Source organism: Mustela nivalis (assembly GCF_964662115.1).
Source record: "Mustela nivalis genome assembly, chromosome: 19".
NCBI classification, from domain to species: domain Eukaryota; kingdom Metazoa; phylum Chordata; class Mammalia; order Carnivora; family Mustelidae; genus Mustela; species Mustela nivalis.
Genome location: NC_139038.1, coordinates 40,018,926 through 40,037,005, shown reverse-complemented (window position 1 = coordinate 40,037,005; position 18,080 = coordinate 40,018,926). Strand labels below are relative to the sequence as shown.

General features: G+C 42.7%; 1 protein-coding gene and 1 pseudogene across 2 annotated transcripts in view; one reads left to right on the top strand and one right to left on the bottom strand.

Annotated features, from left to right (window-relative positions):
• Window positions 1–18,080, top strand: part of LOC309854633 (uncharacterized protein) — a gene marked incomplete at its 5' end in the record, with an annotated part of 139,750 nt that overhangs the window by 102,043 nt on the left and 19,627 nt on the right. The window lies entirely within an intron of this gene.
• LOC309854778 (small ribosomal subunit protein eS24 pseudogene) lies at window positions 8,426–8,944 on the bottom strand (annotated as a pseudogene). The gene has a single exon. The product of its transcript is annotated as a small ribosomal subunit protein eS24 pseudogene (transcript).

Sequence of the window (18,080 nt, the reverse complement as noted above, 5' to 3'; positions counted from 1 at the left end):
CATTCCCACCAGCAGTATGAGAGGGTTCTCCTTTCTCCCAACTTCTCCAACACTGGTTGTTTCTTGCCTTGTCAGTTTTTGCGGTTCTACCTGCTGGAAGGTGGTATCTGTGTGGTTTTGATTTGAATCTCCCTGATGGCTAATGATGATGAACAGTTTTTCATGCATCTGTTAGCCATTTGTATGTCTTCTTTGCAGAAGTGTCTGGTCCCATCTTCTGCCCATTTTTTGACTCGATTATTTGTTTTTTGGGTGTTGAGTTTGAGAAGTTCTTTATAGTTCTTGGATATCAGCCCTTTGTAGTGTCATTTGCAAATAAGTTCTCTCATTTTGTGGGTTGCCTCTTTGTTTTGTTGACGGTTTTCGTTTGTGGCGCAGAAGCTTTTGATCTTGATGAAATCCCAAAAGTTCATTTTCACTTTTGTTTCCCTTGCCTTTGGAGGTGCATCTAGTAAGGAGTTACTGTGGCTGAGGTCAAAGATGTTGCTGCCTGTGTTCTCCTCTAGGATTTTGGTGGATTCCTGCCTCAGTCTGAGCTCTTTTATCCAGACTTTTCACGACAGACAACAAAGTGATGGTTGCCAGCATGGGTGAAGTAGGTGATAGGGATGAAGGAGCTGCTTGTCCTGATGAGCCCTAGAGAATGCATGAAAGTGTTGAATCCCTCTGTTGTATTCCAGAAACTAATATATGTGAACCATATTGGAATTAAAGAATTACCAAAAAGCAAAATAGTTTGCAAACTGTGTTAGGTGTATGGAAATGTTTAGTCCTCTCTTTTCTATTTGGTTTTGTTGGTAAATCTAAACCTATTACAAAGTGAAAAGTTTATTAGTAATCTTTTATTTTATTTTTTAATGCATAATGTAGCATAATTATTCCTACCATTACTTACTAGTAATTGACACCTATTCTCTTCTATTGTTTTATTTATTTATTTATCTATTCATTTATATTATTTAAGCATTTTATTTATTTATTAGACACACAGAGAGAGATCACAAGTAGGCAGATAGGCGGGGGGGAGAAGGTCCCCGCTGAGCAGAGAGTCCGATGCGGGTCTCCATCCAAGGACCCCAAGATCATGACCCGAGCCAAAGGCAAAGACTTAACCCACTGAGCCACCCAGGCACCCCTGTTGTTTTATTTAAATAATAGCATTTATGTTACCGAAATTGAGTAATACACAACATAGAAATCACAGAAAGAGCAATTACAGATGTTTTATGTTAAGGTAAAACATATATAACATTTTGTATTCTATCATAATGTAGTTTTCTAATCTAGAATGGGTGTGTCCTTACATGGCGCTCTATGAAGTTGGTGCCTGCCATTCCAGGGGCTAATTACTCATGGAGGGAAAAATCATGGTTGTAATACTAGAATGATTAATACCAAAAAGGCTATTTAGAGGTTACTGGAGGGGATAAAAGAGATTTGATATGGGGGGACCACCTTGGTGGCTCAATTGGTTAAGCATCAGAGTCTTGATTTTTGCCTCAGGTCATTATATCAGGGTCATGAGACTAATCCCAAATCAGGCTCCACATTGAGCATGGAGTCTGTTTAGATTTTCCCTCTCGGGTGCCTGGGTGGCTCGGTGGGTTAATCCTCTGCCTTCAGTTCAGGTCTTGGTCTCGGGGCCCTGGGATCGAGCCCCACATCATGTTCTCTGCTTGGTGGGGAGCCAGCTTCTCTCTTCTCTCTACCTGCCTCTCTCTCTACTTGTGATCTCTTTGTCTGTCAAATAAATAAATAAAATCTTTTTAAAAAAAGATTCTCCATCTCCTTCTAGCCTCTCTCAGGGGAGGGTGTGGGGCACGACTCGGACTCTGATGGCACAGCAGGGCACTTGCGTGGGGACTGCAAAAAGGCTGTGCTTCTGTTGGCTGGCAAGCCTCCCAGCGCTTCACGGGAGCCAAGCGCCATGCACTCTCAGGCGCACTGGTGGTTCAGGGACCTGGGTTCTCTGCTGCACTCTCTCTGATTCTGCGCCAGGGGTAACTGTCCTGGGTCTGGGACAAGCCCCCACCCTAACAACCCCATCCCCGCAATCCCCCCGCCCCCCCCCCCGTGATCCTTTGCTTTCTGAGTGCTTTCTACCAGACTCCCGAGTTAATGCTGGTCCCCAGGTGCAGGGCACTCGCGTATTGGGATATTACTTTCCAATGGGTCGCTTCTGGAGGCTCCCTCCCCCTTTTTTTTATCTTCTGATATCAGTCCGACTTTCCCACTCCGCTTTACCTGCCCACTGGCGTCTTCTGCTCCAGTAGAGATCCAGACGTGTATAATTCTTATCTCAGGCTGATTTCGTGGGTGATTAGAGATCTTTGGAAGGTAATCAGCTCACTTTAGGGAGAAGGTTGAAAGGGCGCCTCCTCCTACTTCCCTGCCATCTTGTCTCCCCCCTGGAAGTCTATGTTAATGCCACATATGCAGTATCATTTTCATTCATAACATACTGGTTATTCCTATGAGATTCCCTTTTGCAGTTTTATTCAAAAAGCTATTCAATTTCCAAATATATGGGGAAATCCTAGTTATCCTTTCTTGATTAATCCAGCACATTTGCAATTATGATCAAAGAACAACTCTTGTGGGTTTCATTCTTTTGAAATATATTGAGACTTCCTTTATTTCCAATGTATAATTATAGTTGAATTCAATTCCTTCTTTGAAATAGACTAATATCCAGGCAATCCTGGACTCCAGACTGGGGCCCATTCCCCCTTGGAGGGCCAGGATATAAGGAAAGGTAGAGCAAGACCTTCATTCATACTCACACCCCCTCCTACTAACTAGAGGGGATCAGGAGAGATGATGGACCCAAGGATCTTCCAACACCTGAAGAGTAGGAGTCTGGAGCCAAGATGGATCTTGGGAAACCTTGGAGAGCAGAAAAGGAGGAAGGGACATGGAAAGTGGGAGCAGGGGAGGTAGGGTTGGATGACAGTGAGTCTAGGACTGGATACAAAGATAAGGACTGGACGTGAGTTGAGGGTGAGCATATAACCAAGAAGTACCCTTATGGACAAAATGGAAGTCAAAGAAGAACCTTCAAGAGATAGGATGTTTGAACTCAGTAACAGTACCACTGATAATGATACTACAATGTATGTCTCCTTCCAGCCTGAGCATTCCACTTTGTGTGACAAGTTGAATAATCTCACTATTATCTAGGTCACCCTACTGCCTTGCATGCGTGGATTTTCAGTTCTCCTACCCAAAGGAAAAATGTAAGTTGGTTCTCATGACTGAGCTTTGAGATCTCCCAAGAATGTGTGTGTGTGTGTGTGTGTGTGTGTGTGTGTGTGTGTTTTAAGATTTTATTTATTTATTTGACAGACAGAGATCACAAGCAGGCAGAGAGGCAGGCAGAGAGAGAGAGAGAGAGAGAGAGGAGGAAACAGGCTCCCCGCTGAGCAGAGAGCCCGATGTGGGAATCGATCCCAGGACCCTGATATCATGACCTGAGCCAAAGGCAGAGGCTTACCCCTCTGAACCACCCAGGTGCCCCAATGTGTGTGTTTTAAAAGGTAGATCCTCTCCTGGGGCACAGAGAGACAATACCCACCATTGTTGGCAGCACCAGGAGTTATGAGGCATTGGGTGCCTCAGAAAGTGACTCTAAAACAAGGATGTGAGTATAAGTAGTTTCTCTGGAAGGATCTTTGGTGGGAAGAAATGATGGGAGCTAAGATGTGAAGAAGGAGGGAGCCAACACACAGGACAGGGTGTTAGTTTAGAGGGCACTGCTTGGGCAACTCTGTCTCCATCCACTGGGAACGTTTTAAATACATGCAGAACAGCCCTGAGTCATCCCATCCAAGTGCAAAATTACCTGCACGAGATGAGTGTTGCTCTTATGGACATTGGTTACCTGGCTCCTGAGCTCACTGCCATGGCCAAAGAAGCCAAGGAAGCCAATGGAAACCCTCGGGTAAAGAGCTGCAGGCAACTGTGAAGGCAGCCACTGTGTGTACAAGACAGGGCTTGTCAGTGAAGACACCAGAGGGCACCAACCCTCTCCTCTCCTCTCCTCCCTATCATGACCCATGGTATCTGAAATATTGAGAAATTAGTGTAGTGCTGCCCATCATACACCAAATGACTGCCAGGATGCCTTACTTTCCTGATCACTTACAGTCCCAACACTGATACTTCTTAAATAACAAGTAACTTCTGTCCCATGACTACTCCAACCCCACTCTTTCACTCCAGGATTTTCAATTCAAGCCACTCTTCTTGCAAGCACTCTTCAAATTTTGCCAGGAACAAAGACATGCACCTTTAACAAGGGATGGAGGACTATCGACAGCGTATACCTTGTGCCAAGAATAATGAACACTTTTGTCCTCCAGGAAAAAATTCTTATTCCTTGGAGTCTCAGAAGTCATAGAATCTGAGGCTTAAGAGTGCTCACTATCCTTGAAATCAGTATTAGTAAGTGCAGCTTTACAAGCTGACCAGCAATTGACAATATATTGCAGTAGTGACAAAATAAAAAATATAATCATGGTCCCTTCCTATAAACATTCACAATTAACTGTGTATCTTGAAATCAACCATTTATACATACATACATGCATATACATATATACATATACATATTTTTTTGAGAACAAGAGAAAAAAGACTGAATTGGTGGGGTGGGCTAGAGGTGCACACAAATGCCAGCCAGGTGCTCTAGGATCCTAAAGACCAGGCACTCCCAGCCCGGCCAGCAGGAAAATCTCAGTGTGTGATCACTGCTTGGAACTTCTCTGGCAGTCTGGAGCTGTCCAGACAGTGGCCACTGCCATGGTTTTGGGTACAAGCAAAAAATCCTGAGTCCCGGGGGACCGCGACTGGGAACCTGCTCTGCCAGCGGACAAGGGGGGGATTTATATGGGCTCTGCAGCCTGACTGAGGCTTCTTAGAGGGAGGTCAGGGTGCACTTTGCTTTCCTCTAAACCTACAAAAACTATCAAAAAGCGGTCAAGGCAAGAGAGAAAAACAAAAGTGAACAAATATAAAAACCTCCAGAGAACAAAAGCCTGAAAAAAACAGTTTCCTCAGAACCCACCCCCTTGAGGGGGGCGGGAGGACTTAGCTGAGAGAACTTCAGGGACTGAAAACCCACGTGGCAGGCCCCTCCCCCAGGAAACCAACCGGGAAAGGGAAAAAAAAAAAAAAAAGACGACAAAAGAACAACCACCACTACTTCGTAGGACAATTTTTATTAATAATTCTATCCCACTATTCTGGCTAATTTTTTTATATAGTTAATTTTTTTATTATTATATAGATAATTTTTTAACCTATTTACTGTCAAAGTAAGATGTGCAGTACATCAAGTTCCATAACCTTCTAACCTGAACTATTTGATACATACACCTGTGTTTTCCTTTTGCATTTCTATTTTTTAAATTTCTTTTTTTTTTAATTTTAGTTTAGTTTATTCCTTTTTTTTTAAAGATTTTATTTATTTATTTGACAGAGAGAAATTACAAGTACACTGTGAGGCAGGCAGAGAGAGAGAGAGAAGGAAGCAGGCTCCCTGCTGAGCAGAGAGCCTGATGCGGGACTCGATCCCAGGACCCTGAGATCATGACCTGAGCCAAAGGCAGCGGCTTAACCCACTGAGCCACCCAGGTGCCCCAGTTTATTCCTTTTTTTAATTTTTATTTTCTAATATTCATATAGAGTTAAACTTCAAGGTAATCCCCTTTCCCCAATCAATGCCACACCTATAGGCAAACCAATTCCTAATCCCCCCTATTCTTAGGAAAGTTGAGTCCTTTAACAAAGATATCAAGATACATCCAGGAAGAATCAAAACAACCTTCCTCACTCACACCGAGAATTTACAACCACTCTCCCATCTTTTTCTTCCACCAGTGTTTCTATAATTTTGTGTTTGTCCTGATAGTATATAAATCTTATATGTAGGGTTCTTTTTGACGAGGTACTTCCTTTATTTGCATATATATATATATATATATATGCAATATATATATATATATATATATATATATATATATATATATATACAAATATATGTATATATATATATATATTTTCTCTTCTCATATACTTTTATCAGTCTTTTTGTTTATCTGTGTCTGTTTGTATACTTCATAAATCTTACCTAGGACCCATTTGGGCTAAACCTTCTCTTCTATCTCACTTTTTGTTCCTATCTCTCTCCCTCTCTTTTTTTCTTTCCCTTTTCTTTTTCCTCTCATTTGGGTGGGGAACCCTGATTGCTCAGAAGCATTCCAGGGTGCACCTTGATTGCACCACAGTCGATACACCCAGATACACCCATTCAGCCATCTATCACCAAAATGACTAGGAGCAGGAATGCCCAACAGAAGAAAAATACAGAGGATGAACCTTCTGCAACAGAGCTAAGGGCTATCAACATAGACAATATGTCGGAAAGAGAATTCAGGCTAACAATTATCCAAGCAATAGCTAGGTTGGAGAAAGCCATGGGTGACCAAACGGAATTGATTAGGGCTGAAATGAAAACGACCAGAGATCATGATTTCAATATTAGGGAAGAGCTGAAAGCTACCAGGGATGAACTTCACAATGCTCTCAATGAGTTCCAATCTAATCTAAATTCTCTCAATGCTAGAGTAACTGAGACAGAAGATAGAATTAGTGATATGGAGGACAAACAGATAGAGAGAAAGGATCAGGAAGAAGCCTGGAACAAACAGCTTAGAAGCCACTAAAAGAAAATCACGGAAATAAATGATGCCCTGAAACCTTCCAACGTCAGAATTTTTGGAATCCCTGAAGGGGAGGAGAAAGAAAGAAGTCTAGAAGATATAGTGGAACAAGTTCTTCATGAAAATTTTCCAAATCTCATGAATGGAACCAGCGTTTATGTACTAGAGGCCGAAAGGTTTCCCCCCCAAGATTAGAGATTCTTCAAAGTCCTCGAGACACCTAAAAGTAAGAATGAAGAATTAGAATTGTAGGCAGAACCTCCTGAAAGCAGCTAGGACAAAGAAGATCCTTAGGTACAGAGGAAAGCCCATCAGAATAATGTCAGACCTGTCCACAGAGACCTGGCAAGCCAGAAAGGGCTGGCAAGATATATTCAGGGCACTAAATGAGAAGAACATGCATCCAAGAATACTTTATCCATCAAGACTGACATTCAAAATGGATGGAGAGATAAAGAGTTTCCAGGATCGGCAAGGCTTAAAAGACTATGCAACCACCAAGCCGATACTGCAGGAAATATTAGGGGGCTTCTTTAAAGGAGGAAAAAGCCCAAGAATAGCATTGAACAGAAATAGAGAGACAATCTACAGAAAGAAAGACTTCAAAGGTAACATGATGTCAATAAAAACGTATCTATCAATAATCACCCTCAATGTGAATGGCCTAAATGCGCCCATAAAACAGAACGGGGTTGCAGACTGGATAAAACAACAGGACCCATCCATATGTTGTCTACAAGAGACCCATTTTGAACCTAAAGATACACCCAGACTGAAAGTGAAGGGATGGAGAATCATCTTTCGTGCCAATGGGCCTCAAAAAAAGGCTGGGGTAGCAATACTCATATCAGACAAATTAGATTTTAAACTAAAGACTGTAGTCAGAGATCCAGAAGGACACTACATCATTCTGAAATGGACTATCCACCAGGATGATCTAACAATTGTAAATATCTATGCCCCCAATATGGGAGTAGCCAATTACATAAGAAAACTGTTTATCAACAATAAAGAGTCATATTGATATGAATACACTAATCGTTGGAGATCTTAACAAGCCTCTCTCAGAAATAGAAAGATCATCCAAGCAGAAAACCAATAAAGAAACAAGAGCATTGAATGACACATTGGACCAGATGGACCTCATCGATATATACAGAACATTCCACCCTAAAGCAACAGAATACTCATTCTTCTCAAGTGCACATGGAACCTTCTCAAGAATAGACCACGTACTGGGTCACAAATCAGGACTCAACCGATACCAAAAGACTGAGATGATTCCCTGCACATTCTCAGATCACAATGCTTTGAAACTGGAGCTCAATCACAAGTAAAAGTTTCGAAGGAACTCAGAAACCTGGAAGCTAGAGACCACCTTGCTTAAGAATGCTTGGATCAACCAGGAGATCAAGGAAGAACTAAAACAATTCATGGAAACCAATGACAATAAAGACACTTCCATCCAAAACCTATGGGATACAGCAAAGGTGGTCTGAAGGGGGAAATACATAGCCATCCAAGCCTCCCTCAAAAAAATTGAAAAATCCAGAACACAGCAGCTCTCTCTACACCTTAAAGAACTGGAGAATCAACAAATCAAATCAACTCCACACATAAGAAGGGAAATAATCAAAATTAGAGTTGAGATCGATGAGGTAGAAACCATAGATACAGTAGAACATATCAATGAAATTAGAAGATTTTTTAAAACATTCTTAGTTTATTAATCCTCTCATGAAAAATCTGCACAATCACCAAAAATAAAGCCACTGCAGCATCTTTACTCCTTCTGTTGTCCAATCTCCAGCTCACTTCTTTTTGCCAGCACCAACATTGGCTTTCGCAGTCCCCCTGACTTTCTTCATTCTGTTCTTGCGTTCTTTTCGCTGTTTTCTTGAGGTCTTTTTCTTCTCATACAGACCATGTCTTGCAAGTCTATGTTTGGGTTCATTTTTCTTTGCATAATCCAAGGAATCATAAATCATGCCAAAGCCAGTTGTCTTGCCACCACCAAAATGGGTTCTGAATCCAAATACAAATATGACATCTGGTGTGGTCTTGTACATTTTGGCTAGTTTTTCCCGAATTTCTGTCTTAGGTACTGTTGCCTTTCCAGGATGAAGGACATCAATAACCATTTGTTTGTGCTGAAGTAGTCGGTTGGTCATGAACTTCCTGGTCCAGATTGTTACTGTGTCTTTCATGATGGCGGCCAAGCTTCAAGCAGCCGGAGAGGAAAAAAAGACTAGAAGCTGGTTTTTTGAAAGAATCAATAAGATTGATAAACCATTGGCGACACTAATCCAAAAGAAAACAGAGAAAGCTCAAATACATAATATTATGAATGAAAAGGGAGAGATCACAACGAACACCAAAGAAGTAGAAACAATCATCAGAAGTTATTATCAACAGTTATAGCCAATAAACTTAGCAACCTAGATGAAATGGATGCATTCCTGGAAAACTATAAACTAGCAAAATTGAACCAGGAAGAAATTGACAACCTGAATAGACCAATATCTAGTAACAAGATTGAAGCAGTGGTCAAAACACTCGCAAAAAAACAAGAGCCCAGGACTTGATGGATTCCCCAGAGACTTCTACCAAACTTGAAAAGAAGAAATAACACTTATTCTCCGGAAGCTGTTTCAAAAATTTGAAGCAGAAGGAAAACTTCCAGACTCTTTCTATGAAGCCAGCATTACCCTGATCTCCAAACCAGGCAAAGACCCTACCAAAAAGGAGAATTTCAGACCAATATCACTGATGAATATGGATGCTAAGATTCTCAACAAGACCCTAGCAAACAGTATCAAAAAGCACATTAAAAAGATTACCCATGGGGCGCCTGGGTGGCTCAGTGGGTTAAGCCGCTGCCTTCGGCTCAGGTCATGATCTCAGGGTCCTGGGATCGAGTCCCACATCGGGTTCTCTGCTTAGCAGGGAGCCTGCTTCCTCCTCTCTCTCTCTCTCTCTGCCTGCCTCTCTGCCTACTTGTGATCTCTGTCAAATAAATAAAATCTTAAAAAAAAAAAAAAAAAGATTACCCACCATGATCAGGGGGGATTCATCCCTGGGCTACAAGGATAGTTCAACATTCGCAAATCAATCAATGTTATAGAACAAATTAATAAGAGAAGTGAGAAGAACCACAGGGTCCTCTCAATTGAAGCAGAAAAAGCATTTGACAAAGTCCAGCATCTGTTCCTGATTAAAATGCTTCAAATTGTAGGGATAGAGGGAACATTCCTGAACTCCATCAAATCTATCTATGAAAGACCCACAGCAAATATCATCCTCAATGGGAAAAAGCTTGCAGCCTTCCTGTTGAGATCAGGAACACGACAAGGATGTCCACTCTCACCACTCTTGTTCAACATAGTATTAGAAGTCCTAGCAACAGAAATCAGACAACAAAGGGAAATAAAAGGTATCCAAATTGGTAATGAAGAAGTCAAACTCTCTCTCTTTGCAGATGACATGATTCTTTATATGGAAAACCCAAAAGACTCCACCCCCAAACTACTAGAACTCATACAGCCATTCAGTAATGTGGCAGGATACAAAGTCAATGTACAGAAATCAGTGGATTTCTTATACACTAACAATGAAAATACAGAAAGGGAAATTAGAGAACTGATTCTATCTACAATAACACCAAGAACCATAAGATACCTGAGAATAAACCTAACCAAAGAGGTAAAGGATCTGTACTCAAGTAACTACAGAACACTCAGGAAAGAAATTGAAGAAGACACAAAAAGATGGAAGACCATTCCATGCTCTTGGATCTGAAGAATAAACATTGTTAAAATGTCTATACTGCCTAGAGCTATCTATACTTTTAATGCTATTCCAATAAAAATTCCACCAGTATTCTTCAAAAAGCTGGAGCAAATAATCCTAAAATTTGTATGGAATCAGAAGAGACCCCGAATCGCTAAGGAAATGTTGAAAAACAAAAATAAAATGGGGGAGTATCACGTTACCTGATTTCAAGCTTTACTACAAAGCTGTGATCACCAAGACAGCATGGTACTGGCATAAAAACAGACACATGGACCAGTAGAACAGAGTAGAGAGCCCAGATATGGACCCTCAACGCTATGGGCAAATAATCTTCGACAAAACAGGAAAAAATATACAGTGGAGAAAAGACAGTCTCTTCAATAAATGGTGCTGGGAAAACTGGACAGCTATAAGTAGAAGAATGAAACTTGACCATTCTCTTACACCGTACACATAGATAAACTCAAAATGGATAAAAGACCTCAATGTGAGACAGGAATCCATCCGAATCCTAGAGGAGAACATAGGCAGTAATCTCTTCGATATCAGCCACAGCAACTTCTTTCAAGATATGTCTCCAAAGGCAAAGGAAACAAAAGCGAAAATAAACTTTTGGGAATTTAGCAAAATCAAAAGCTTCTGCACAGCAAATGAAACAATCAAGAAAACAAAGAGGCAACCCACGGAATGGGAGAAGATATTTGCAAATGACAGTACAGACAAAAGGTTGATATCCAGGATCTATAATGAACTCCTCAAACTCAACACACACAAAACAGATAATCATATCAAAAAATGGGCAAAAGATATGGACATACACTTCTCCAATAAAGACATACAAATGGCTATCAGACACATGAAAAAAATGTTCATCATCACTAGCCATCAGGGAGATTCAAATTAAAATTACATTGAGATATCACCTTACACCAGTTAGAATGGCCAAAATTAGCAAGACAGGAAACAAGATGTATTGGAGAGGATGTGGAGAAAGGGGAACCCTCTTCCACTGTTGGTGGGAATGCAAGTTGGTGCAGCCTCTTTGGAGAACGGTGTGGAGATTCCTCAAGAAATTAAAAATACAACTTCCCTTTGACCCTAGCATTGCACTCCTGGGTATTTACCCCAAAGATACAGATGTAGTGAAAAGAAGGGCCATCTGTACCCCAATGTTTATAGCAGCAATGGCCATGGTCGCCAAACTGTGGAAAAAACCAAGATACTCTTCAACGGACGAATGGACAAGGAAGATGTGGTCAATATACACTATGGAGTATTATGCCTCCATCAGAAAGGACGAATACCCAACTTTTGTAGCAACATGGACGGGACTGGAAGAGATTATGCTGAGTGAAATAAGTCAAGCAGAGAGAGTCAATTATCATATGGTTTCACTTATTTGTGGAGCATAATAAAAAGCATGGAGGACATGGGGAGTTAGAAGTGGGTTGGGGTAAATTGGAAGGGGAGGTGAATCATGAGAGACTATGGACTCTGAAAAACAATCTGAGGGGTTTGAAGTGGCGAGGGGGTGGGATGTCAAGCTACCAGGTGGTGGGTATTCTAGAGGGCATGGATTGCATGGAGCACTGGGTGTGCTGAAAAAATAATGATACTGTTATGCTGAAAATAAATAAATGAAAAAAAGTTAAAAAAAAACTTAGACTTCCTTCAGTTCTGGGAATTCAACTTTGGATAGAAAGATTTATGGTGTTCAAATCATCCCATATTAACAGAGAAGGTATTACACCTAAAACATCTCTAGAAACGCCACTTTTCTCTGTAACCTCACTAGGTGTCAGTGTGGAGCTTACATTATGTACATACATGGAAAAATGACAAGCTGATTCTCATGCTTGCTCTGTGTGGGATCTCCATGACCCTTACTAATTTAAGTCAACAGGTTCATCATACGCTTTTCTGTCAATGGACTTCTGGACAGCTCCCAGACAGTGTGGCACCACCAGGTGTCTGAAAGTAGGAGAGGAATGGTCAGAGGTAACAGGGATAGCGAGAGGAAGGGACAAAGGGGAATTGCATGAAGACAGGTGGGACATGGCGCAGGAGTGTGGAGGGGGAACCATGGCCCACGGAGGAGGGGCTTTCAGTGTTGGGGCAAGAAAAGGCAGGAATCCTGAGCATCAGAGTTCTCTGAGCTCAGGGCTCCAATCTCCCTCCAGCGGCCATTTCACTTGGGAAGGTGAGTCCCCGTCATTTGCCCTGGAAATGAGGGACCCAGCCTCAGGATCTGTCAGGGAGAGAGGTGGCTTGAGGGAGAGCATGCTGCTCTTTGGCAGGTAGTGTCCAGTGCTTGCCCTGTGGGGAGGTGGCCCTGAGCCATCTCTCTCCCTGCCCCTGTCCCTGCTGCATTCCTCCTGCACCAGCAGGGCCTATCTCAAGTTCCAGAACCAGGCCCCAAGTCCTGCAGCCTGAAACTGACACAGAGGCACAGCTGATGTCAACCCAGAGTATTGAGAATAAGGTCCATCTTCTCCCTCTGGAGCTAGCAATGTGCACTAGGATGAGGGGTTGCTATCCTCAAGTTCACTGCCCATCCTGACACAGGATGTTAGGTGGATGGCTTCAATCCCTGCAGCCTTCTCCTACAACCAAGCAGAAATGTCATACTTCGCCAAGCTTTCTTCTGCCTGTGAAGAGATGGCAATTAGTACTCGAAGGTAAAATTGGTTCCTTACCAGACTGATGGAAATGATTTCATCCATCTACCATATCTAAAGCACCTATCATTGAAAATACGATCTAAAGAGACATGCAGTAAATTCATAACACATGTGAAGCTCCCTCTAGGTTTGCATTTTGACCCTGTCACCTATGTGTCATTGAACACTTTATTGGCAGGGTCAAAATAAACTATCAAGATCATGGTGCTAGATGATGTCTCGTATCAGTGTACTTTCATTTATCCTGACCTGACTGGAAATTATTCCTAAGAGGAGAAGAAGGAAAGAAAAATTACAGTAGTGTAATTGTGTAGTATGACAATTTTGGTGGGCAAACGCATCTATCTTGACATTTTAAAAAAATATTTTATTTATATATTTGACAGAGATCCCAGGTAGGCAGGGGCAGGCAGAGAGAGAGGGGGAAGCAGGCTCCCTGTTGAGCCAAGAGCCTGATGCAGGGCTCATTCCCAGGACCCTGAAATCATTTCCTGAACCAAAGGTGGAGGCATCACCCACTGAGCCAACCAGGTGCCCCTGTAACTTTCCATTTTGTATGTCAGTAGTCTTTATTATTGAACGGAGTGGTGCAAGCACTACACATTATGTAGTGACATTGTCAAGTTCGGTTCATTCTTCACTCACACAGAAAGAAGGAAGTGATTTGTTTGTGTCTGAGGCGCTGACACAGAGGCCTGCCCTGGTGTAGAGAACAGGCTCCCTGGAACCAGAGTAGCCTCAGTGCCTCCCGCTGAGCAGCCCCAGCTTAGAGCATTGCGGGGATTCCCAGGGAAGCGGGCAGAGGGCGCCCAAGCGCCTCAAGCCAGCAGAGGCGCTTTATCTATCTGCACATGCACCACAGCAGACTTAGGGAGCAGAAGGTTCGCCATGGCATCATCTGACGCTGCGTTCCTCACAGCCAGAAGGGTTTCTGCCACCAGCTGAGGACCCAGGGCCCCTCAGAGGGCCAGGGCTGCATTTGCAGCCAGTTCTGATGCTACCCTGGAGAGACCCTCAGGGCTTTGCAGCAGGTTGGTGCCTCCTGTGGTGCAATGCAGAAGCGGCCTTGTTGGCTGAGAGCTGAGGAGGGGGCTCTGGGCGGCTTCCCGAAACCTGCTGGTAGGTAAGCCGCCTCATTGTTACATTTTTGGTGTTGTTCCCACGGTTTGGTCCTCATTTTCCTCGAGGATATTTGAACAAGACCTATTTTACTCAAGGATCCCTGGATGGAGGGGTCACGGGGATGCCATACTGGAGATGACATGGTTGGTTTGTTACAGAAGCAGGCTTGTTTCTTGGGAGAAATCCCAACTCAAGAGGAACAGGAGCAGCATGAAGTAGGGAGCTGAAAACACAACTTGCTTACTGTCAGGGTGTCTTAGAAAAATGCACTTGGGACCAACTTGCAGATTACTGCTGCAATCAGAGCCCCAGGTAAAAACAAAGTGCCGTCCAGTTTATAACCTTCAAGATTAGAAGTATCAGCAAATGTTGGGTTTGTTGAGAAGGAAGGAAAACTGAATGTAGGCCAAAGAAGCTGTGACTGATCCTTTGGCATATTGGGGAACTTCGGAGAGGTTCACTCTTGTCAGAGACAGGGGGCAATTTGAAAGGCTGTTAAGAACCAGAAGTGCATTGGAGGCATCTGGTGGTACAAATCTTTCTGGCTTTTCATGGGTGGGGCCTGTTGGAGGAGGTGGGGGGCTGGATAGAGAGATGAGAACAGAGTTCTGCTAGCTGGAATAGTGGGACACCCATGTGCAAGATCAAGTCCCTGTCCTCCTTTGGTTCCCCATTTATTTGGAGTGGTAGTGTGTCATAACACCCCCTACCAAAACCTCTTCCCTCTGCTGTGACATTCCCCTTATGACTTTGCCCCATCTGATAAAACGAAATAAGTCAGTCAGAGAAAGGTAGGTACTATACGATTTCACTCATTTGTGGAAATTATGATATAAAACATATGAGCGAAGAGAAATTAAAAAGAGGCACACTACGAAACAGACTCTTAACTAGAGAACAACCTGTTGGTAATCAGAAAGGAGGTGTTGGTGGGGCAGATGGGTTCAACAGACGATGGGGACTGAGTTGTATTCTTGTGATGAATGCCATGTATTGCATGGAAGTGCTGAATCATGATTATACACCTGAAATGAATACAGCAGTGTGTGTGAGTTAATTGTACTATAAATTAAAACTTCAGGAAAGTTTCCTTGGAGGAATTTCAAATCAACAGTCAAGCTCTTTGTATTTAGTGGCTTTGTGTTTCAGTGCCAGCAAAGCCTTTTCTAGTTGGCATATCCCATGTTGGTTGAATGTGCATGACAGTTGTAAACTACTCAAGTGAGCCTTGAGGAACAGAGAGGTTTAAAAGGGAGAAACTCTCACCCACTCCCCTTGTGAAGGTTGTATCTCCTCAAGATTGAAACCAGTGAGCCAGCATCACCTCACTGGGGATGGTGTTAACACAAAGGATTTGAGGAACAGCAAGTACAGGACCAAAGTAAGGAGACAATTCCTAACCATATGTTGTTTCTACACCAGGACTCTACATATGATAGGAACCAGCTAAAAATATATATTGGTACTTTTTTGGACTGAAGGAGGGAGGGTTTCTCCATATGAAGGCCAACTCAGAATCCTGTATGCCTCCTGTAAGTGACCTCCACGAGTGGCTATGAGCAAAATAGTGAAATACTGTGAGAGTGCACTGAATGAAATCAGGGAGCGTGTTTGGGGACATAGAGTACACTGAAAAACATGAAGCGTTCATTAGAGAACGTGTTGTAAGACTAGGAATACTTACAGGACATTTCCAAACAGTATTGTTCTTTTCAAAAGAACAGTTTAGAACTCTGTGTGTTATCAAAAGTGATCTGTTACGTTGTAAGTTCAGAAACCATGCATTTGGATTAGAATCAGGATTCAGTTAATAGTAGAGGTAAAGGAATGACTTTTGAATTCTGAACCATCTAAATGTCTAGAAATGCTCACAAGATCAAAATTAGTGTTTTCTGGAAAGGCCATAATCCAAAGAAGTTTCTTCCTTTTGCAAGAGACTCAGAGATGCAGAAAATGAAGTGTTCTTTGCACAGAATATGGAGAAGGAGCAATAGTGAGGAGAGGAATGCAGGCCTGGTCCAGACATGTGGGGAAGGCTGTCTCCCCAGATGATTTGTATTTCAGTTGGTGCAGTATTAACCTTCTTGTGACCAGATGATGTATAGGTCAAGTCAGGCTTTGGTTCTTCCTTTAAAGGTGTCCCGTGGACCGAAGCGTCCATTCCCTGGAGTTTGGGAGTGCAAGGTTTTATTAGCAGTATTGGAGAGAGACTTCTCGGGGGAGGTTGGAGAGAATCTTTGTGGAGATCCTTCCCAACAGAATCTCCAGGTTGCAAGGTGTGGTGGTCAAGGTAAGTGTCCCCTGGGAGTGCACTATGAAAAAGTCTGATCTACTGCAGTGTGGTTAGGTTGAATAGAGGCAACTCGATCTTTGCTTTATTGAAATACATCCCACTGTGGGTCCAGAGAGGCAGTGGTCGAACGCACAGTGTCCAGTGACTATCTGCAACTAGGGACTCTGATTTCCAAAAAGGGGTGGACTTGAGATTTAGGAGGATAGCAATCCCTTTGACCCAGGGAGCTGAAAAGTCTATGTAGATTTTTCCAAATGAGTCCCCAGTATTGTGGTCACTGTGTGAGACTAACTTTGAAGATAGAGGACAGTAATGTACAAGGAAATTCTAAAACTAGTGAAACATCGCAAATTGGTGGAGAGCCTGCATGGTAGAATGGGTTTCCTGGTCACTGTGTATAGTTCAAGAGGGCTTCCCTGGGAGGGGTAATTTTTCTAACAGTATTTTAAGTCCCCCAGTGAGAAAACATGAAGACAAGATGAAGAACCAATGAAGGGTGGCCGCCCTGGCCTCAGCCCGAGTCAGACTGTTAGTGGGAGAGTCAGGGTTGGCCAGGAGCCACCCTAGCTGGAACCCTGTCACTAGGCCTCTGCATCTGCATCACCACCCTGCCTGCAGCTGTGCACTTCCCTGGGATTTCAGTCCCAGTGTCCAGATTTGCCTGTGTTCCAGATTTCTCAGCCCAAATACCAGCTCTCAGTGGGGACTTCTAAGGGCCTCCGCTTTTATTTTAATCTGTCATAGAGAGAGCATATTGGATTCTGAGGTCACTAGAGCAATAGGAGTTGAAGTACATAAAGAACCTACAAGGGCTCCTGGGTGACTCAGTGGGTTAAGCAGCAGAATCTTGATTGCTGCTCCGGTCATGATCTCAAGCTTTTGAGATTGAGCCCCAAGTCGGGCTCGGTGCTGAGTGTGGAGCCTATCTGGGATTCTCTCTCTCCCTCACCTCCCCCCACTTCCCTCTTCGCTCAAAAGTGTCAAGACCACTTCTCATTATGCGGAAGATTGTACTAAGCAAAATTTGTGAATCAGTGATTACAGAAGAGCTGATCCTGCTTGTTGAAGATATTAAAATAGTTGCTTAGCTACACTGATTCATGCACTTCCCACTTTTTTCTTTTCCTTTGTTGCTTATTTCTAATTCAGATATCATATTCATAGCCCTTCCTGAGTTTTCCATGCTTCACACATACTTTCAAGGTTCCTTTGTGACTTGTAAAGAAAGCAGACCTTCTGTTGAGCATGCAGCTCTGTGTCCCTTCAGGATTGGTTGTTTACATCTCTGTTAACGTTTCCAACCCATTTGAAATTTTCATGCCACCTTGACATCTTACAAAAGAAGTGTAATCTATATGCATCGTATGATTTCATTTAATTATAGTGTATTTCTTTATTCGAGATTTTCTGTTCATGACTAAGGCCTTAGAATATCTCTCAAGTTCATTGAATTTGGAAAAATCATATATC